Below are 24,084 nucleotides of genomic sequence, written 5' to 3' on the forward strand. Positions count from 1 at the left end.
CTGACATGGCTTAGAGAATGCTGCTCGGCCTCTGCAGGTTCAGAGTATTCTTTAACAACACAGCATCACTGTCAGCTTCTTTCTCTTTGTTACATAGGTGGAGAAGTAATCCAAGGTCATTTCATCAGTTAAGTGACAGTGGTCTTTGAGTTAAAATCTTTTTGCCTTTTCCCCATTTATTTGTTTATTCTTTTAACTTTTACAACTATCATATAGTCATCTTGCAAAGTCATGAGTTCCATAAAGATATTTTCATTCAAGTATACACAGTACCTCGACCATATTCACTTCCCATTGACTCTCCTCTGTCCAGTAAGAATCTTGCTCATTCACAGCCTTTGCCCAAATATTCTCCCTTCTGCTTAATGCCATATTTATATGAGGTATTTATTCTTTCATGTCATGTGTCATTTCATATTTACTACTCTTCAGGGATGATTAAACTACATTGTGTATATAAGACATTTTATTTTTACATTCATTTGCTGATGTGTACTTAGGTTGGCACCACATCTTGACCGTTGTGAAAACGCTGTGATAAACAAGGATGTGCAAGTATTGATATGGTGTGCTGACCAACTGCCTTCACATATGCACCCAGAACAAGCATATCTGCTTAATGCCATATTTATATGAGGTATTTATTCTTTCATGTCATGTGTCATTTCATATTTACTACTCTTCAGGGATGATTAAACTACATTGTGTATATAAGACATTTTATTTTTACATTCATTTGCTGATGTGTATTTAGGTTGGCACCACATCTTGACCGTTGTGAAAACGCTGTGACAAACAAGGATGTGCAAGTATGGATATGGTGTGCTGACCAACTGCCTTCACATATGCACCCAGAACAAGCATACTCTCTCTCTCTCTCTCTCTCTCTGTCTCTCTCTCTCTCAAGTTCTACTCTGTCTGGCTTGGAACTCCTTGCATAGACCAAGCTGGCCTGGAAGTCACAGAAATCCACCCACTTCTCCCTCATGAGTGTGGGTCACCATGCTCATCTCTGGCCTCAAACTCTTGAACCTCTGATTTAAACCCTTTCAGAGACACAATAAATTTTTAGCTACATGCTTTTTCTTGATTATATATTTGTTATCTCATCCATGCTTAACTTCAACAAAATTGTTTTTTAAGGCATGAACATTTTGCTTTTAAAATTTTATGGGAAAGATCATTTTGATCTAGAAGTCTGAAACATGGCATTTCCTTTCATTCATTTATTTCTTTTATTTTTATAAAACATTTACCTAGAATAATTTTCAGTCACAGAAAAAGTAAAGATGTATGTAATCATAATGAATCACCAAAGTTAAGTTTTTTACCACAAAAAAATTGGAGAAGCAAACCATGTGCAACCCAAACATGAATCACTTTGCTCCTAAAAAGCAATGTGGACTAGAATCTGTTTAAATTTTATAGGGGATGATTGAGACGAGTGTTTCGTTTTCTTGTTTTGCCTTTTGTTTGGGCCACGAGTTATTAAAAAAGTTTCTGCCAATTTCTTCTCCGGCTAGGTCCTGTTTTCTCAGTTGTTTAAATGCCAAAGGAGGGGCTGGAGAGACAGCTCGGTGGTTAAGAACACTGGTTGTTCTTACAGAAGTTCCAGGTTCCAATCCCAGCACCCACATGGCAACTAATGACTGTCTGTAACTCCAGTTCCAGGCGTTTTTGGTCCTCCGCGGGCATTGCACGACACAGGTGCACTTACCTACATGCAGGCCATATACTCATACACATAAGATAAAAATTACAAATAAAATATTTTAAATGCCAAAGGATTGTATTTTTAGTAGCACACCGGTACACAGTCTCGCTGTGGCCAGTCTTCACTGTACATATTCTCTGCTTCAAGAGCAATGGGAAGGCAGATCAAATCAAACTCAAGCAAGACAGTGAAATTTCTGTGGAATGTTGGGAAAGGAGAAAGCATCCGACTTGATTTCATATAAGACAGAACGCAGGAGGGACCCTGACTATTCTGCCACTTTGAAAATGGGACCAGTTCTGAACGAACAGGAGAAAGACAAGGTTCTGAAGACAGTGATGATAACTCAGACTTCAGGCATTCTAATACTAACATTATGCCACATCTTCAAAGACCTTCTTCAGTCACTCACCACTTACATTTTATTCCTTGTAATGTCTCTAATATTAGCATCTCATCCAGTCAAACCAAGTGTTACATAGTAGACTTTGAATGGACCCAGAGTGAAATGGTTATAAGGCCATGATATAGTGTTAAAGAAGGAATTATAATAATTGTTGTTTTTGAAAATTTATTTCATCTGTCTACTGCCATCTTTCATAGTTCTTTTGTGTTTATTTTTATTTATTTATTTATTATTTATTTTTTTTGCTTAAGTACTTAACCACAACTTTTGCTTTCTCTTACTCAAATTCTAATCTGTCGTCCTGTCATGCGAATATTGTATGCAATGTCAGTTTTGAATCCAAATAACTAATCAATAATTTTGTGGTTAAAGCATGTCTGAGTTATTTCATGAGCCATAGTTTTCCCAGTAATGTTTATTTGTTAAAGAATCTTGGACTTTGCATTTTTAAATAGGGCAAAAATATTTTATGTCTTTATGTAGCTCTTTCCCTGAGGACCTCACTTATCAATTGCTTTTTAATAAGTTGCTCTTTTATTATACAAAAACATAATGTCTCTCAATTAACTGCAGATGTGAGGTTATTATATTACATATTTGTTAATTTAATGATTCATGCATATTCAGGTAGAAAGAGCCCATTACAACTGGGGGAGTATCTAAAGTGCCTTTTCTATTTCTTACATCACAAGGGTCCCTTGCCTTCTTTATTTCCCACTGTTTCTCAGCCCTCCCAGATCCTCATACACATACACATTCATTCTTCACAGTGACCAGTTTATCCAGTGCTCTCCCACTTCTTTTGATGACAAGCTCCTCTTTCGGACAAGATTTTTGTTTTTCACACATTTCACTAGAAGGAGACCAGTTTTATCTCTATAATTGAAATTTAGCCAGAAAGATATTCATATTTTGTTAAATTAGTGGCACTTTTCCCCCAAATATAAAGAATACATTTATCATTTTTCTTTCTTTTTTTTAATTAAAAAAATAGTCTTTCAAAATTTCATGCATGTTCTCAGTGTGTCATGATTATAACCTCACCCCATTCACTCCCTCCAACTTAATCCAGGTCTCCCCAGTATATCTCCCTCCCAACTTCAATTTTCATTTTTATAAATCCAATTAGTGTTGTCCATATGCTCATGGGTGTGGGGCCACTGGGCATGGGAACCACCCAGTGTCCACAACCCCAACATAAAATTTTTTCCCTCTTTCCAGAAGCCTTCAACTACCGCAAACTCCTCAGATAGATTTGGAGCCTTCAAGAGCCCCTCATCCAGCCATGCTGGAACTGGCATACTCCTGTGCAGGTTTTGTGACTACAGCTTCATGATCATGTGTGCCAGAGACATATCATGTCCAGATGACAGCATTTCACAGCAGAACATTCCTCCACATTCTATGGCTCTTACATTCTTCTACCCACCCTTCTTTGGTAATATTCCCTGAGCCTTGCATGGTAGAGGAGGCTGATTTAGCTGTTCCAAGTACAGTTCAGCACTTACAGTCAGTTACTCTCCGCACTTTAACCAGTTATGCATCTGTGCATCAACCTCAACCTACCAAAAATAAGCTTCTCTGTCTTACATCGAAGGCACCACAAATCTATGAGTATAAATATCAATATTTATAAAGCAATTTTCATGACTATTTAAGAAAACAACAGTAGTAGTTTTCCCCAAGGTCCTAGGCATGAAATTCCCAGGAATGTGGTTTTTGACCAGTTTTACTGCATTATGCCTCAAATCAAGGCACAGAACAATTCGGTAACCTGTGTAACTTCATGCCACTATTGCGATAATGAGCACATCTTGCTTGGTAGGTTTGTGCTGTAGCATGCAAAGTTCAGCACTGGGTAAAACCATTAATGTTCTTTTCTCCCCAGAGCACTGTGAATGTAAAACAGCAGGAAGCATGTTTTATGGTCAGTTTAAGAGTGATTTTTCTGTTCAACGAAAGTATGTGGTATCTTCAGCAATAGAGATTTGCTATCTACTTATACTGGGCAACCAAGAGCAATGACAATAACCTGTGTTGTTTTAGATGCCTCTGGACCTCCCGGACCTATATCTCATAGAAAGGTAATCAATGCATGGAAATTAAATGAGATTTTCATTTAATAGTCAGTGTCTTTCAGAAGCCATGTTGATCACCCATCCGGGGTATGCTTCTAATACAATCTTGTATGTTATTAAATTGTATTTTTCATTAGGTTACAAACTAGTGAGTTTTCGTAAGACTTCTTGATAACTCCTTAGTATTGGTTAACCCATCCCTTACCCTCTCCAGTCCCTCACCCTCCTATCCCATTTCCACTTAAATGCTTAACCCCCAATATTACCTCATTTTTTTCATATCACATACATTTTACTCTCCCTTTTATTACATTTCTTACTTTAGTTGTGTGATGTTTTAAATGACAATGCTCCTTAAGACTCCAAATATTTGAACATTTTGTCCCTACTGGTAGAGATGTCATAGAAGACGTGACCACGCTGGAGGAAGCATGTCACACTGGGGGTGGGCTTAAAGAGTTCTTAAGTCTTGAGAGATCTTGAGTTACCCTCTTGTTTCCTGTGCTGCTTGAAGATGTGAGCTTAGTTTCTGCTTCTTTTCATCCACCTCTGCTGTCATACCTCCCCACCATAATGAATTCTTGCTGCTTTGGAACCATAAGCTGAAACAAATTCTTCCTTTTATAAGTCCCCTTGGTCATGGTGTTTCTAGCACAGCAACAAAAAAGTGACTAATGCAGGTTGCAAGATCATAGATTTCCATGTATCTTTCTAAATTTTTTAAATTTATTATTTTTATTTTATGTGTATGTGTGTATTGCCTGCATGTAGGTAAGTACACCCGTGTTGTGCAATGCCCGCAGAGGTCAGAAGAGGTTGTTTGATCCCCTGGGACTGGAGTTACAGGCAGTTGTTAGCTGCCATGTGGGTGCTGGGATTCGAAACTGGGCCTTCTGCAAGAACAGTCAGTGTTCTTAACTGCTGAGCCATCTCTCCAGCCCCTCCATGTAGCTTTTTTTATATGCCATTCATTTGGGTAAACCCTTCACTTGCTACTTTGTTTCTGCATTCTCTACCCCACTCCCTACTTGAATATTTCCACCCCGCAATACTCCTCCTCTTTACTTGCGTTTTGCCTATGTTCTGCTAGTCCCACTCCCTTAATTAATCCTTCCTCAAGTAGTCCAATTCTAGTTACGTGAACTGCACATGTATTCCAAGTTAAACAAATAAAACATCATTTGAATTGGTCCAGAAGTCTGAGAATTTTCGTTTAAAGTTAGGATTGCTGGAGAAGCCCTTAACAACTTAGGTTATCCTTGTCATACAATTTGCCTGTCTCTTCTCTGAGACATTGCCCACATAGGACATATATTTACTTATGTACCACTCTTGTATTTCTACATCTAAATCTTCCTTACTGTTATCGTGAAACGAAAGAAAGAAGAAAGCCAAAGCAAACATGCATGTTCTAATCCATTGTCTTTCCTGTAGTTTAATGTTTTACTTTGTTTGCATTATATAGTTCTCAGCTGAGAACTAATGAGCAAGCACATTCCATCATTACCGGTAAGTGCTCTCTGAGATATTAATGAAAGTTTTCAGAAATCGTGGCTGCAATTTCACACAGTGCAAGTCAAGAGATGGACTTTCTTTAAAAAATACTGACTTTAGTACCTCAACTCCTCTAATGCCATTCTTTGGATGTGCTTGTAGCAATATATAGGTTTCTTTCTTAAAGATAAGTGTCTCTAGGAGCTATCATAAAACAGGTATTAAAGATCAATAAGTGTCTTAAGAAAGAATTTGGAATTGTCAAGAGGTACCCATTCAATAAGCCTTTACAAGATTATACATTTCTGGCAATTACAAAGGCTTAGTGAACTCATTTCCTGTAGACCTTTTCTCATACCCTTTTCTTTTAACACCTGTTCTCTGCCTTTTTAATCACAACACTATTTTGTTCAGTTTGTTTTGAGATTTTTACCTTTTCTTCCTTTCTGGTGACATAAAACCCAGAGTAGATTTGGTAGAGTAACAATAACTAATCCAATATCATGTGCTTACCAGTAATAACTGGCTTTGTGTATGAAAGGGTCATAATCCTCTCCTTGAGACAATGAGGATCATTTCCAATACAAAAATAAAGACGGCTTTTTCTGGAAATGAATTACGCGTATGTCTGCTGACTTTGGGAGGACTGTTGTTATTAACGAGCAGATTATCTAAATTCTTTTGCATCATTTGTATCTGAAATTTCAAAATGAATGTCTCTGAACTTGTAAATGCAAGGAGGAGGAGTGACTGTGGCCAATGTGACTAGAGCCCTAGGACTAGGAAATTACTTTGATTGACTGGTTGCTTATGATTCTGTGAGGGACAAAAAGCATCCTGACTTCTATTAGCAATCAAGAGCTGCTGGGATAAGGAGGGCCAGTTTTCTTTAGGAGTGTGGTAGCTGATAGGTTGACTAGACTCCAAGGCATAGACCCACACTAAGAGCATTTGGGTAATGCAGATTAGACTCAATAGGCCTTAAAAAAAAAAAGAAAAACACAGTAAATGACCACATGAATTCTTGGGGGACAGTAGGGTAGAAGTGTAGATGAGGGAGTGGGTCTGAATGTGATGAAAACACTTTGCATACAATTTCCAAAGAATCAATAAAAATTTCAAAAAGTCCTGTTTTCTGATGTTACATGCATTTTGAAAAGTGTTTTCACATCTAGTGAAACTGACATGGTAAATACCAATATTAATCATTCTAGATTTATTTTTATAATGACATGAAAAATTCTAACATAGGCAAGGTCAATCATTAATTCTCAAATACTCACAGGCTTTTTTTTCTGTCCCAAACCCACCACAGTAATTATCTGACGAGAAGTGAACGTGACCCCCAGATTTGCTTATTGAAGCACTAACTCCCATTGTGACAGAATCTCTGGAGACCATATGTCTAGAGACCTCATTTCAGCTTATGTGAAGAGACTGACTTAGAACTCAGAGTGATAGATTAGAGATGATGACAGCATTCAAACAGAAGCTTCTGTGTTAAATGAGAAGACTGAAAGCTTTCTGCTACAAAACCAATCCCTAAAAAAAACAAACCCTTTCCCTAAAGTGAGGTTCAAGAAAAAGCAACAAAAAGTGATCCTGCTCTAGGCAAGTTGCATTTGTTGAATAGTTAGTTAAGATGGAGAGAAGATGGAGGCCTCATTTCCAGAAGGTGCTTAGAACCAGGTATGGGTCAAAAAAGTGAACATATTTATTTTGTGAGCATATAACCCTTATAATCCCTCAAGAAAGAGTTAATAACAAAAATATCCCATTTTCCCAGTACTAACTGTTAAAACAGATGACAGATCAAGATGCCCACAAGGCAAATAGTCAACCGAAATAATGTCCAAGATGCACTGTCAGATTTGATATACATTTTCATGTACATAATCTTGAACATTAGAATTCAAGTGTACATTGTGACTGTACTTAGGCCATAGACTCACAACATGTAGGACATTATTGTCTTTATTGGTGGATTAGACACGATCTTCATTATCTTTGTACCTATTTCTCTGTTCTTCAAAGGAAAATGGGCCAGGTAAATTGCACTATGAGTTAAGACTGAAACAATCTCCATTAATATTAAGTATGGGATGATCCCAACAGGACCACAATTTAAACATAACCTGCTGTACAGGCAGATATCAGACAAAATAGTACAGACCATAATCTCTGGGTTCCATGATCATCCAGGGTTGCTTTCTGAATATTCTGCTTTGATGGAATTTGATCTTCTGGTAGTCTTTTTATCAAACATCCTAAACATAATTCTCTATTTTTTTAAGTTCAAATTTGTTATTAGGAAAATTTGCCCTCTCAAAGTAGTCCTAAGCGGATAATAATGGAAATGTATCAGTCCCGCAGGATCACTGGCCAAGAGGAACAGCCACATTAAATATAACCTGTCTCATATATTGGAATCATTCCACAACTTAAGAGTGGATTATAGTAACATAATAGTTGCTATAATTTATGCTACTATGGTAAATGTATTTCACTTATTAACTTTCTGAATCCTAATAAATTTACCGGATACACATAATTGCTTCAGTTCACAGAGGAGTTGAAAGGAATGTATGTTCTTGAGAGGGGATAGGAAGTGTCTTGGAAGTAGAATTTAACCCCTTGCCTTTGTGATAATAAGCCCTATTTGATGCTATTCTATATCAGTTTTATTTTCTGTAGCAAGAACAATGAAGATAAATAACCTTAAGTTTTTTTGTGATAATTAGATAACCCTCGGAAGATATTCTCTATGTCATCAATTACAGGTAAATATACAAACACTTAAAAATTTATATTGAAGAATTAATGCGGCATCTTTGTCAGGAAAATGAAGAAAGTACAATTCTGAATGTCAATTTTTTTGATGATTCTATTTCTTTCTTTAAAATGAATTTTATATTTTTGTTGTTATCATATGTGATTTCATGTGCATATAGAGCGATGGATCAAATGTAGTCCCATGTTCCCTCTATTCCAATCCTTCCATATTGCTCCATGACAATTGCCTCTCAATTTACTGTATTAGTTTTTGTTTCAAACCCACTAAGTCCACTTAGTGTGCCAAGTATGTGCACAGGAGTAGGGCCATCTGCTGAAGCATGGTCAGCTTCTCAGGGGTTGTATCTTCAAGAAAACTGATCCTCCCTCTCTCAGCACCCGATTGACAGCACCTCCTTAACTAGGGATGCAACATCACCACACCCACCCCATGATTGGAATTTGTTTAGTTTGATCTTGGGGAAGTTTGTGCATGATGTCAGAATTGCTTTTTCTGTGTTACAACTGCTTGGTATTTCGTAGTCATCCAAGGCCTTTGGCTCTTACAGTCTTTTTGCCTCTTCTGTGATGATTCCTGAGCATTAGGAGGCGGGGAGTGATATAACTGTTCCATTTAGGATTGAGCACTCCATGTCTCTTAATTCTCTGCACCTTTACCAGTTGTGGGTCTCTGTATTAATTGCCATCTACTTCAAAAAGAAGCTTCTCTCTTTACGGTTGAGAGATGCATTACTCTATGGGTATTACTACAAGTCTTTAGGAGTTTATTTAATACTGTGTCCATTTAGCAGAATATTAAACAGTACTAGGTTCTCCCCTAGGGCCTATGACCTACCTAAGCACTCATTCTTGGTCCAGTACATTGTGCCAGACATGAGTTCATTCTCGTGGATCAGACCTTTAGTCCAATCATAAAGTTGTTGGTTAGTCCCATAACATTCAATCTACTGTTGGACCAGTTGGTTCATCTTATCAAGCTGATCATTACTGTAGCTTACAGGGTTCAGAGTTGGGAAGGCTTTTCTTTCTGGGTAGTACCTTCCGCATAAGGAAAGTTAGCCAACAGGAATGAAGCTTCCAGGTTGGTATCAGTTTGATAATTTTGCATTTTAAAATTTCTAATTTTTTTTAGTTTTTGTGCATTTCACATAATACATCTTAATCAAACTTAGAACCCCTATGCACTCCCGATTGCCCCCTCTATCAGATTGAAGGTATTTTGTCAGGGATATTAAGTTCTATCAGGTCAAGCATTTTTATCCAGTTGCCCCTCATTGCAAGCTCATTCACTGCAGTCTAGTCAACCTATCTAGAGTCACTCCTGAAAGAAGATTTACTCTCCCTCACTCCACAGGATTCATTTTTCAGTAATTCCTTGGCTGCCCATTTCCCCCATTCTATGCTGGGTTTTTGCCTGAGTCTACATGGGTCTTGTGTATGCTGTCAGCACTGCTGCAAGTTCATATGAACAAGTTTCCAGTAGCATGAAATTCTCTCTTTCCTTGTGTCCATGCGCCCACCCAAGGCTCCTACAATTTTTCTTCCCCATATTCCACAATGATCCCTGAAGCATGGGTGTGTGTGAGGCTTAACATAGGAGTCCTATCCAATGACACACTCTCTGCAGTTTTTTATTCTATAAAACTTGGCCAGTTGTGGGCTTCTGTGTGCATCACACTGTTTTTTGGGGAAGCTTCACTGATGAGAGCTGAGGGATGTATTAGTGTTCTCTCTACCCCTGTTTATGTTCCATAAGTCTTAGGTATAGAGGTTTCACTGTAGGTGTGTCACTTAGGGTGGGGCATCACCCAGACACTCAGACATAGATTCTCTGTGTGTGATCAGTTATGGAACTCTGTAATAGCCTCCATCTGTTCTTTGATTAGTGGTGTGTAGTACATTTGTCTGCAAATATAAAGATCCATATTTAGCATATGGGAAGAAATTTCATTTGTCTAGAGATATGACACACATAGGGTTTTCTGTGGGGTCTATTACCTCCTCAACCACGTGTATTTGGCTATTTTTATTATCATCCATTGTTCTATACTTCAGTAATACTTGATCAACAGCAATGCATTTCTGATTGGATTTCCCATAAAAGAACAGAAATAGTCTTCATCTGTAGGGAGAATTCCCAGGGGCATTTTATAAACACAACTTCTCATTGTGCATCATTAATGCTCAGTTTTCTTAGACAATTAAAAATAGTAAGGAAAACACTGAAACAATGAATTGTATTGTCCACTTTCTTTATGAATATAAAGAAATTAGATTACCATTCTGTGTTAGATTTTCTTAAGGGCTTCATCTCTTTTTAAGAAAAGTGTTCACCATGCAATTTATTGAGATCTTGGTAAGTCAAGTCCCATTTGAGAGACTCATAAGCACAGAAAATCTTAGAGGATATATATTATTATTACTATTATTATTATTACATAGAGGATATATATACAAATTTTCTACTACTAGGTAGGTAAAAGGATTTTTTTTTCTTCTAAGGTCTTAGAATAGTAGACTGTTTTTTCTTTAATCCCCCACTATACAGCAGCAAAGAACATCAGAACTTTATCTAGATAGTGTACTTATAGGAAGCTGGAGAAAAAGGAAATTTTATTCAAACAAGCCTACAACAATGAGATCAAGAGTTTGAGCTACTGATAACAGGTTTCTCCTAAGTGGATTTCAGATGCCAGTCACTGTACTTCCATCATGGGCAAAGTCTGTTTTGAAGAGTAGTGAGTAGTTCTTCGTACCTGAAGTTGACATGTGGTGCTTGCTTTTTACCATCAGCAGCAGCCCAAGCAGACAAAGCGTTTTTATTAATAATGATAGTGACATCCATCCACAATGCTTTTAAGTGGAAAGTGAGCATGTCAGGCCCAAAAATATTATTTTTAATAACTGTAATCTAATGGGATTATATAGGAATACTCAAAATATGTGGCTTTACAGCCTCAGGACTTGCTGTTGAATATATTTTTTAATCTTCTGTGGCCCATTTTCTTTGGACTACTCTGTCTGTGCCTACATTTTAGCCCTAGAGATTTGTAAATGGTATAAGGGGAGCACATTATTGGATGAGAGGCCTTTCCTCTTATTTGTAAGCATTTATTTTCATACTCATGGGGAAAAAACTGAGGTTTTAGTTTATGTCTCTTTTATGAACTAATATAATGTGGGTACCTTTTGCTCAGAGATGTACAATGGATTATTTTTCTTCAAAATGTATTTGGATGATACTGGATCTTGAATTTATCTGAAGGTCTAGAGTTTGGCTCAATAACATACAGATAAAAGGAAATAAAAGAAAGTTAAAAATATGGCAATTATTGCACTTACACAAAACCAATGTTTAGGGCACATTGTATTTATTAGCAGTAGTAAAGTTCTTTTCATCTTATTAATTCCCTTAGCACATTCATGTTTTTAAGTATATTGAATAATTAATTATTAGACTATATGTTGAAATCTTCTGGCATCATCTAAGTTTACTTGCTGGTGGTTGCAGCATATTTTCTCTTTTTGATTTTTTAAAATTACGTGTAGGTATATGTTTGCCTGTGTGTTACTACGTTACATGTGTGCTGGAGGTTATGAAGGTCAGAAACAAGTACTAGATTCCCTTGAGTTAGAGTAAGAAACTGTTGTGAACTGCCAAGTCTGGGTGCTGGGAGCTGAACTTGAATGCTCTGGAAAAGCACCAGTCTCCCTTAACCAATGAGCCCTCTCTCTCACCTCTCAAGTACATTTGCTTTCACAAAACGTTCACCTTACCCCCCATACTTTGACCACCTCCCACACCATAACTGAAGCTCTCGACTTTCTGAAATATTTATTTTCTTAATTAAGAAGCTTTAACCTATACTAGTCTTAGAAATGTAACTTTGACAATAGGCAATTTAAATATTTTTTGTTAGTTTCAACACTAAAAATTCTACAGTGAAAGGAAACAGACACAGGGTAGTGATAAGATTATCTGCCATGCGCAGGGAACACTACCGTAAATGTCTGATGGATGAGTATTCACTGGTAAAAATCTGTATATCTCTGAGCAGGTGCCATGGCTTCCAATGGGTTCTGAAAATCATATTAATTAATTGAAGGATAATGTTAAGCCAAGATTCAGTGTAGGCTCTTAGTTATAGGATAACTTGTAAGAAGAAAAAGATAGTATCTGGCTGAATGTGGTCAACAAAGCAACATTTATAGGAACTACACTGGACAATGCAAACGATTCCCTTTAAAACACCAAGAAAGGTGAAATGTATCCTTTCCAAGAAGTTTTGAAAGAGCAGTCAAAATGAGTTCCTGTGTTTGAACCTCTAATTGCCTAGTGCTAGAATTCTGTGTCATTTTAGAAATTCATGAGCATTAGTATAACATGTATGGATTGAAACCAAAGTAAAAGTTCATGAAGAAATAATCTATGTGCTAATAGAAACCTTTATGACTGCAAAGACACAAATCAAGTTTACAACTATTGAAATATGTGCTTATTTTTGTGGGAAGGTAAAATGACGTATGTACTGGAATCATACTGCTTTAAACATTCATATTACTGTAATTTCATCAATGGCAAATATGTAGTCCTCCTATTTTGTTTAACAGAAAAAGAAACTGATCTAAGGTCATGTGATAACCTTTGTCACATTAACGTCAATAAATCAACTTGGAGATAGTCTCAAGATGTGTTGGTTTCTTTGGGTTGGTCTCTGGGCCTGTCTGTGAGAGATTGTTTTAATTAAGTGAAAATAAATGGGAAGACTCAACTCACCATTGCCAATACCATTCCCTGTAGCGCAGGTCCTGAATTGTATAAGACTGGAGAAATCAAGCTCGGCACAGCCAAGCAACAACCATGCATGCATTCATTTTCTTTGCTATTGATTTTGGATGTGACTGGTTGTCTCAAATTCTTGATGCTGCAACTTCTCTGCAGTGATGTACTCTATCCTGAAACTGTAGCTACAATAAATTTTGTCTTCCAACAATTTCCTTTTGTGATATTTTATCACAGTAAGAACAATGGTATTAGAATCTGTAGCATTTATAATGCTCAAGTTGTATCTAACAGAACATCTGAAAAAGGAACATGGGTTACTATTAGAAGGCAATACTGTAAGTAAAATATAATGAGAAAATGTTATCAAGAGTAATTTATGCAGATGTATATATATATGTCTAACAGTTTTATTTCATTAAATTTAACTTTATAAAGGACGGGAAATATTTTTAAAGACAGATTAATGCTTTTTAAACAAGTATTTTATTAACTGAGAATTTCATGTAACGTATTTTCAGCCAACTCACCACCAGCTCAGCTCATCCTCTTCACTCCTCCCAGCTCCAATCCCCTCCACTTAGTGTTCTTTTTTTCTTAATATAACAATACATTGAATCCAGTTTAAGCTGCTTATATATTCATGTTTGGTCCATTAACTGCAGTGTTGTCAGCCTGCTGGGAACACAACTTTTAAAGAGAACTCACTCTCCATCCCCAAGAACCTATCAGTTGTCCATAGTTCCTCAGATAGGGGTGGAAATTCATGATCTCCTTAGTGCCCCATGTCAGGCTGCTGATTGGTTTGACCTTGTGTAGGTTGTGTGCAGACAACAGCAGATGGTGTGAGTTCATGAGTGCAGTACTCCACTCCTGGTGTGTCCAGAAGCCCTTACTTTGCTCTGGTCCCCCCACCCCCAACCTCTGGTTCTTACAATCATTCTGTCCTCTCTTTTACAATGGCCTCTGAACCTTAAGGACAGGATGTGATATAGATTGTAATCTTTGTGGCGGAGCGCTCTGCAGTCACTATTCTCTGCACTTCGACCAGGTGTGAGTTTCTTCATTTATTTTAATCATAATTTATTTGTTATGATGCCTGGATTGTTTTTAGGCATGAGAGTAACAGATGTGGATGAATCATTTGAGAATAACTTATGGTCCATTGAACAAAAGTTCAATGAGCAATTGAAATTTAGATTACTTGTTTACAAATAAATGTGAGATTAAAAATAATTAGTTTGAATAGGAATATTTATTTGTAAAATCTTATAATTGCTAAGACCATCGTAAGGATCTAAATCTCTGATAATCACATAGGCCATTTCCTGTGTCTCCTTGCTCTGAGACAAAAACCTGACAGGCTCTTTCTTACACCAGTAAAGCCCCCTTCTAAATTACTTGTCTAAACCAGTTTGATGAGACCAATGCCAGGCTTGGACATAGCTCACTTATATTGGAGCTGTGAGCTTTGTTCTTTCTCTTCTTTGTTTAAGCTGACCAGTCCAAAATTAGTAGAGGGAGACATGCCCCATACCACCAAAAACTCTTTAAAGGCCTGAGTTCTCCTTTGGCTTTGGAGTTTTTGGTTTCTGAGTTACTTCTCCATTGTGTAGAGCTTTCTCTTTATGTGAATATGCAAGTGTGTGTGTGTTTCTTTACTTTTAACAATGTTTGTTACCTGTTGTTGTATCTGAGATTTTTCCTGCTTTTTGATTCTTTAAGTTGTAGGGGGAAACAAACCAGATCAAGGCCCCTGGATGGTTAACAACATGATGGATGTGTTGGAATTAATAATGTTATTTTCATAGAGAAAGATGATACTATGTCAAAAGATTAGTTCCATGCCAGCCTCTAATAAAGCCAGAGACAAACTCAATCAATTAAAACAGTCCCAAAAATGAAATAATAGAGAAAATGTGCAAAATAGTAAAATATGGATGTTATATCCATTATATAGTTCATAAATAAGCATTAAAATGATGAGAAGGGGTTGGGTACAGCTCAATGACAGGGTCCGTATATGATGCCCTAGTTTAATATCTATACTCCAAAGGAGGAAGAAAGAAGAGATGGAGGCATGGGATGGAGTGGAGAGAAAGAGAGAGTCAGAGAGAGAGAGAGAGAGAGAGAGAGAATGAGAGATGAGAGAGAGAGCAAGAGAGGCAAGCAAAGCCATGCATATGACTGTAACAAGCTAGTATTTCCATGTTATGTATGGAATGTTTAACAAGTCTTGTATAACTAGGCTTTTGACATTATATTTATTATTAAGTTGTAATAATAAAATAGAAAAAAATAAGCATTTGTATAAAAATGACTACAAAATAGATAATTTTTTAAACTGACAATTATTTAGGTTATGATCATTAAAGTCAGCAGGGTCCATGGGCTAGAACTAGCTCCATAAGAAAAAAAAAGAGCTCTCTCTAGGAAACCAAATAATTTAAGTCATATATGCAAATGTCACAATTGCAAAACCAAACAAAACGACAACAAAATATTCTACCATATGTGGAGCAGTAGTAGCTAATCCTTTAGAATGGAAGAAAGGAAGTTTCTGAAAGAACCATAGAATTTAGTGTTTAAAATGTACATTTGGGGTTTTATTGACATTCATGTTGAAAGGAAGTGCTTCCCATTCCATGGTATATGTAGGTCCACCAAGCCACTGAGTCCCCTCTAAAGACGGCAGACAACCCAAGCCTAGATGCTTTGGCTGAGCAACTCTTCCCTGCATTCACGACATATAGTATAAACTCAGTTCTTTACTCAATAACTGTCAACTAAACACCTATTATGTGCTGTTATTTACCTTGATTTTCTATTACAAAATCAACACAAATAGTGAAGGTATAAGGACTCTTGCCATATAAAATTAAAGATTCATATAAGACTCATTTTTTTCTTGTGGGATATATTAGCTAAAGATTAATCCAAAAACAGAGATTAAATGGTTTCTTAAAATACTCCAGGAGGTTGCAGAATCCAAGGATAACAGTAGTTTCATAGAACTATAAATAAATGGAGAAAAATATTAATAAAAGGACCCTTGTCTTCCATCAAGTGTTATAGTAAATGCTTCCATTTTGAAACTATTGTTGGAATGATTCCATCCAAATCTAGCTAGCTTCCCATATTTAGCAAGAATTAAATGCTTTAGGAAGGAAAGGGTTGACCTCATTTAGGAAGAGAAAAAATTTTATTGATGTCCAAGTCTAATGATTAGGTTGCCTCATTAAACCATTTGGTCCAATTTCATCCTCTTTATTATATGCTGTAATAATGATTATTAATGGTGATAACTATAATAAGTATAGCAGACTGGTAACTCCTGAGAGCTAAAGTTTATCCTAGAGAATTTTAGGTGTTAAGATATGATGCCATAATCTTACACCATTTCCATACTTTTTAAAAATGTGTATGTTAAAATATCTTTGAGATCTTTAGACATTTGTTATTCACTGATATGAACATAAGTTCTGGCATTACTTATTTTGTCTCTTGTCTAAGGATTGGCTGAGTCTTGAATAGCTTAGAGTCTTTTCTTAAGGGATAAGAAACATACTAAGTCCTGGATTTGATTTAAAGCTCTGGGGTTTTAAATAAAGTGTGAGACTGTACAGTTAAGAAGATTCCCAGCATGAGTAATATTTGGTTATACTAGCTGAGAATGAATGAATCACACACGGTTCTAAACCTTAGTTTATGTGAGTCTGTGTGATCTTGAATGTTTACTCTGATTTCTTTACTTTGGAAATATACCAAAAACAGTCTCCCCTGGGATATTACCAATATTTATTAAGGTAGTAGCAATGAGAAAAACCTTGAGAACCTGATCACCATGTGACCTTCTTAACTGTTAACCTAGCACCACAAATTTCAAGAATGTTTTCAGTTCATAGCAACTCAGGTTTCAAGTTTGTTCAAAATTTGAAAATGATCCAAGAGTCTTCTTTGCAAATGCACTTCCCACTAATATGATGAGTCTTAGACTCTGTTTTTCTATTACTCTACCTGTCTTCTCAGTGGGAACTGTGCTGTCAGACATCCAACAATATCAGTTTTTAATCACAGTTACAATGCTGTCCTGCAGCTTGAGGGATAGCCAACACTGGAGTCATTGATGTCAAGGTGAACAAGAAAGTCAAGGGTTTAAATTCTTTATAGTAACAGGGACACATTCCTTCTATAATAACATTTTCAGATCCTTCTACACTTGTTAATAGTGTTCTCAACAGGTCTGTGCAATATATAGTTTTTCTCCATACCATGAAGCATATTCTTCCTCACACTACATTCAATCACATAGCACCCACCTTTTTCATTTGTACTGGTGACCTATAGCAAGCACCCTCAGTTCTATAAGAAACAAAAATATTAGGGTAAAGACTGTTCTCATCAGTGTCTTTTTATAGTTAAATTAGTGCTATAAATGATGGAAGAAATATTTCTGTGAGATACAAATAATTGGCAGATATTTAAGAAAATATATCTTATCTTATGTATGCTAAGAAATAGGAAAATGAGAGCAAGATATCCAAGGAGGGAAAGGAGAGAAAATAAAACTTACCTGGTTAACACTGGCTTTATGAAATTCAGCAATGACAACTTGGACTAAGTAGAAGGAAAATTAGAAAATTATAGAGTTATAAAACTCTGTAATTCTGGACACTGGGGTCATCAGTGAAATTAGTACATTTTGCTAATCTTGCAAAGGGACTAATGATTCCAGAAGATTGACTCCTTCCTGTGCATGATGAGAAGGCAGATCTGAGAAGGAGAAAGGAGGGTGGGCTTGGAGTCAGGATCAGTAGGTCAGGAACCCCAGCATGTGGACAAATTCTAATACCCATGGCATAAGAGCTAAAGGCTCTATAATTTCAATTATTTTTTATAGTACTCTGATTCTACAATTCTTAAGAAAATTAAAGCTTATATGTGAACAGTTACTTGGAGTTTGTGAGAAAAATGAATTGAAGTGTTGTCTTGCTCATGTGTTAACCATTAGATACAACAGGACACTCTCCATGAGACGAAGTACTCATTAAAACCGGAATTTCAGTTTTGTAGACTCTTTTTTAGATAGTGACAGATTTCTGAAATCATATTACTTTCCATTTAGAAATAACTAATAACCTGTACAATCATGGGACTTAATCTGCTTTGGCTGTTAAAACCAAATGCTATAAACTGAATGGCAACAGGAATTTATTTCTCAGAGTTTTAGAGGCTAAGAAGCCTAAGACTAAGTCGAAGGCAGATGCAGTACCTGGAGAGGGCCCTTTTTCTGGTTTGAAGTCAGCTGCCTTTCCTTTGTTCCCTTACATAACTTAAAGCAAAATGATGCCTGGCATGTCACTTCTCCTAAGGACACTAATGTAATTCTGTAGATACAGTTGGACTGAAATCTTTCCAGTCATTAGCCTGCCATAAAAGTTGGTTGTATAGTGCTAACCTCTCTGTCCTTATGACTCAATCCTTTCACAAATGCCCTTCCTCCTGATATAGCACACCGGAACTTATGGTTTCTATATATGAATTTTAGGGGACACACAAACATCCAATCTGTATCGCACATGATTTCTGACATTTTATAATGTCTATGATTCTTATAACACACTTTAGCAGACGTAGCTTAGGAAGCAGAACTAATAGGTTGTACTGTTGACCCTCAGCTACATTAGGATTTATAAATTAATGACTCATTTGAGAAGATTTTAGAGGAACTAATTATTTCTTATATATTTATATAGATGCTGGAAGCTGCTTGGGGGATCGTAATCATGATTTATAATTGTTCATTGTGGTTGTTTCCATGACAACCTATGTTAGGAAGTGTGGATTATGAAACTTCTATTATACTCTGTATCAGAATGAAGGTCTAATATTAGAGTCAACTGATAAAGAATAAAAATTTATATTTTTTTATTGACTTATCCCCCCAAATATGTTTCTGATCTTAAACATAATTAGATTTACACATTCAACCAAGATGGGATAGCAGGTAACAGATTTACCTTGCTGTCTTAACTGAAAAATGGTGAAATTATGAAGCAATCATTCTTAGATAAATAACAGTGACCAATGCAAGTCAATAATACCCAAAATAAGCTATGGTAGCACTGTAAATGCAGTATTCACTCCAGGCTAATGACTAGAATGATTTCAGTTCACACCTACTTGTTTCCGCATACAGAATTGCTGTGTAACAATTTCCTCCAATTTGAAACTTTCGTTCTGGAGGGAGAAAAGGTAAAAGCAGGAAGTTGAAGCTATTGAGCTTGAATATGAGCAAAGTATATTATATATATGTGAAAATTTCCATTGCTCTGTGCAATTAATGTGTGTTAGCAAAAGAGCAAAGAAAAGGAAAAAGAAAATGAAAATTTTCAGGTAATAGCACAGTGAGAGGGAACACAAACAAGTCCGTGTTTGTGTGCACTCACACACACACACACACACACACACACACACACACACACACGATCTAGCAATCACTCAAAGTTCAGCATTCAGTGTTTTGAGGGTAAGGAGGTGAAAATAGTAAGAACTTATGAGATGTAGTTTAGTAAATGAAAAAGCAGCCCACAGAGAGCTCTATAAATATTCTCAGATCGGTCCATATTAGTATCAGTCACTGAGTAATGATCAACAGAATCTGAGTTCAGATAAAGGACCTCTGAAGACCACAGAGAGAACTCAACAGGGACTCCTTAGGACTGAGAATAATCCTTGTTCTTAGCAGTAAAAAAACAAAAAACAAAACAACAACAAAAAAGCCCTCCCAACTCAAGTGCTGTTTAGGAATCAAACTTACAAGGAGAGAAGTATTTCCTCATGACAGGAGGGAAAATAATTTCAGGCATTGCTCTGATTATACCTAATAAAGTTTTTGTTTTCTGTTTTTTTTTTATTTTTATTTTTTATTTTGGTCTTTTTGAGAAAAGTCTCCCTGTTGCTCCAGCTGGCCTTGAACTCACAGAGATCTGCCTTCCTCTGTCTCCTGAGTGCTGGGATTAAAAGTGTATGCCACCACTCCTAGCCTTACCTAACAAAGTTTAAAGGTCAGTGTACAAAGGATAAACTGTTCCCAAATGAATTAATCAAGTACCAGAATGAAGTTCACAAATATTTATAGGACTACAAAAGTTTCAAACACCCTTAAGGTAAATTTCCAGTGCCTGGAATCAACTAATAAAAAATTGTTAAAGAATGTAAAGAATTTGTAATTATGTCACATTAAGAAGAAAGTCAACTAGAAAATAAAACAAATTTTAATGTGAAAGAACACTAAATCATTTATTATTAATATATATATTGAAGAACATTAAAGGAAAATGAAGCAGGGACACAGATGATATAAAGTTTCAGCCTTGAAATTCTACAGATGGAAACTGAAATGTGTGGTAATAGAGTTAACTGAAAGTAGGCAGCAGAGCCACTTAGTTTTTCCTCAGCTTTTTTTTTAGTGAGCTTTTAAAATTTCATACATTTCCCACTCAAATCCAGACCCCCCTCCCGCATCCATGCCTCCTTTTATCCCCCCACTGAACCCTATGCGCTCTGCCATACATGCTAAGTCCCATTCATTCAAGTGTTTATACCCAAGTGTCCTTCAGTGTAAATGTGTCCACTAGAGTTTAGTCAGCCCATCCAGTGGTCTTATGTAAGTCATATTCTTTCTCACCCAGAAGCAATCAGTCTCAAATAGTTTTCAAACTAGTGTCGGCCTTCCACCTATTTTTCACCTCTCCTTTGGGCTGTTGTTTCCTTTAACTGACATGGGTCCTCCACTTGATGCCACTGCTGCCACAGACTCACAAGAGCAAGGCACCAGTGGGCTGGAAGCCTCCACCTCCCTGTAACCATGAAGAGCCCTGGCTCTTACAATCTTTCCACCTCCTCTTCCACAATGGTCCCCGAACCGTGGGAGGGTGAGGTTCCACATAGGTGTCCCATCCTGTGTCCTGTATGGCCTGTTCCCTCTGAGGGGCAGGACCTGCTGAGGAGAATTGACTGGTGAGCTAGCCATGGGAGGTGGGACTGGCTGGGTCATCTTGGGATAGGAGCCAACCAGATTGCAGCCAGGCACTACAGAATGAATGGCCAGTCATTTACCAACATGTGGTGGGACTGTGGACCCATGAGGCATGGGTGAAAGCTAGCAGTGACTATGGGCCGGCTTGTGATCTGCAATGGCAGGCTCTGAGCCACAGCACAGAGCTGGGCACCTAGTGCTTGTCTCTTTGTAAGTCACCCCCCCACAAGGACATAAACCATAATAAATTCACATAAAAGTATGTTATATGGTTTGGGTTTGTCTGATAGTGCAAGAGATCCCCAAGAGAGCTTGGGTGACAAAATTGGTGTAAGTCAGCAGGACAGGACAAAGTTGCTAAAAATGACAAACTGCCAAAGTTTGGAAAAAGCTAGAAAGCTGATGTGGATTTTACAATGGGTTATAAAATATGTAACTAAAAAGGGGCTGGCCATGAGAAACATGGGCCACAGCTGTGTTGTAAATGTGGGGGTGTATTGTGGGTATGTGAAGATTTGTTAAAGGTTGTTCGGAGGCTAGAAAATCTTATGTCCAGAGCCACTAAAAGATTTTCTAGCCTCTGGACAACTTCTGAGTCCTTGGACCTTACACAAATTAAAGTATCTGTCTTTTCCTCTGAGTCCTCTCTGTGGCTGTGGCCACTTTGCATAATAAAAGATGTGCCCCAGGCAGGGGGAGCCGAAAGGGCTAGGGAGGTCCTGGCAGATCCAGTTGCAGAGCTTGAGAGAGAAAAAAAGCTGGACACTTTAACTTGTGTAAGGTCCAAGGACTCAGAGGAAAAGACAGATAATAGTAAAAAAGCAGATGACCTAAAACTAAAAGTAGCTAAGGCTGTCCCCCAGATTCAACTGTTGATACAAAAGGAAAAAAATGCTAACAGTGCTGTAGCTAGGAAATACTCCATGCTGGAACTGTTAAAACTAAGAAAAACTTACAAGCAAGCAATCAGAGAGCCCCTAGCCATGTGGCCTGTGAGACTGTGGGACATGGGAGCAAATGACATCAGTCTAAATCCTTAAGAAGCTTCACAGCTGAGTGAAGCTTCACACCATCCATGCTTAGGATATAGGCTGTTCAACCTAGGCCAATGCAGGGGGAAGCAGTCCTTAATGAGGTGACTGGTTGATGGCAGTAAGATACACAGTAATCACCAAGGGAGACTAACATGATTATCAGGGGCTGGAGGACTATAAAGGAGGGGCAGGCATTACTGAGAGAACTACGTATGAGAAAAGCAATATATGATGTCCAGTTCACTGGGCCAGATAAGACTGTGTTCACCGGAGATATGAAGGAAAGCTTAATTCAACTGGGACATCGAGAGTGGTATGGAGCTTTAATGGTCCACTTGTGTGACTTGAAGACAAATGTGGCAAGACTTATGTCAAGCCCAAATTCCCAGAGAAAAAACTGATAGAAAACCAAATTCAGCACTAAGGCATTTCTACAAGTTTTTAAAACCAGAAGAACAGTTTACAAAAAAACATTCAAAGGATAAAAACTGTACAAGGGATGTTTAAGAATACCCAAGCATTAAATAAGATGCATTCCTCTTCTGAAAAAGGCTATACTAGGGGTGGAAGGAGTTTTTCTCACCAAGTTCTCCCCCAGAAACCAGGTGTGGTCAATGGGGAGATGACAGATATGGCTACAATCAGGAGGCAGACCCAGGGCTGCCTGACTCAGGGAACCAACAGTTACAGTGGGAACAGGAGAAACCCTCTGCTTCCTTAGCCCAGTGCAGGGTCAGGCAACTGGAGTCAACACCTGTATATGTATCAAGAATAAAAGAATACAAAGAGACTCCATTTAAAGTCCCCTAAGTACGAAATGACTCCAAAGGGATAACTAAAGATGGTAAAGAGGTAACCAAATTAATGCCTTGAACCCATGCTATAGTGCCTAACAAGGATCTATGGAGAAACAGTTAATACAAATGGGTTAAACCTTTCCATGCTGCGTTAGACATTGTCTATGATTAATTTAATATATAATGTTAACCTTCCTTTGAGTGTTTTACAGACGTGAAACCCACCTGAAAGATACCTGAAGAAACAAAGGCCAGCTATAGCTAGAAGATTCCTGGGAGTTTTATGGTTGGGTAAGATGAAGGCAGAGACTCCCAAACTATACAACTGTTAAGAAAATCTAGAGTACCAGGGGTGGGTTGCCTCCCTATGAGCTGTTGGTCTGAGAGATCCTAGAGGTCCTCAAATTCACCAAGGCTATTGCCATTAATGTTAACTGTTCACTAGAAAGGTCGGTAAGGCCATGTTGCTGAAGACACTGCATGTTGTAAGTGAGGGAAAAGAAGAAGACTCGGAGCTGAGACTAAGCCAACACACTCCTAGCCACTGGATGGTGATGTTCATATTGTCAGAAGGAGCTATACAGATAGTTGGGTAAGAAAGGATCCCCTGTGAGTCTACTTAACAATGGACCCTGTGTGCTGTACTGTAGGAAACCAGGATGCCAGGCCCTAGGGTGAGGTGAGCCTAAAACTTATAGGTCCAGGCTGCATTCTCTGCTAAAGGGAGGGTCGCTGTAAACAGTGGCTCTGATAATCCCTGTCTTGCAGAACACTGCTAGACTGGCAGGAGGAAGCAGCCCAGTCATAAAGGTGTAGGCTCTCTCCTCTGTGGGAAAGTGTCTTGGTCAACAACCCTTAGCTTATCTCCTTGTCCTGAACAAACAACTCAGCTATCCCTGCCTGAGAGATTAGGCCAGGTTAAAGGTTTACTCCTGAGCTAAAAG

The sequence above is a fragment of the Nannospalax galili genome, unplaced genomic scaffold, assembly GCF_000622305.1.
Source record: "Nannospalax galili isolate Female #2095 unplaced genomic scaffold, S.galili_v1.0 scaffold374, whole genome shotgun sequence".
Classification (NCBI taxonomy): domain Eukaryota; kingdom Metazoa; phylum Chordata; class Mammalia; order Rodentia; family Spalacidae; genus Nannospalax; species Nannospalax galili.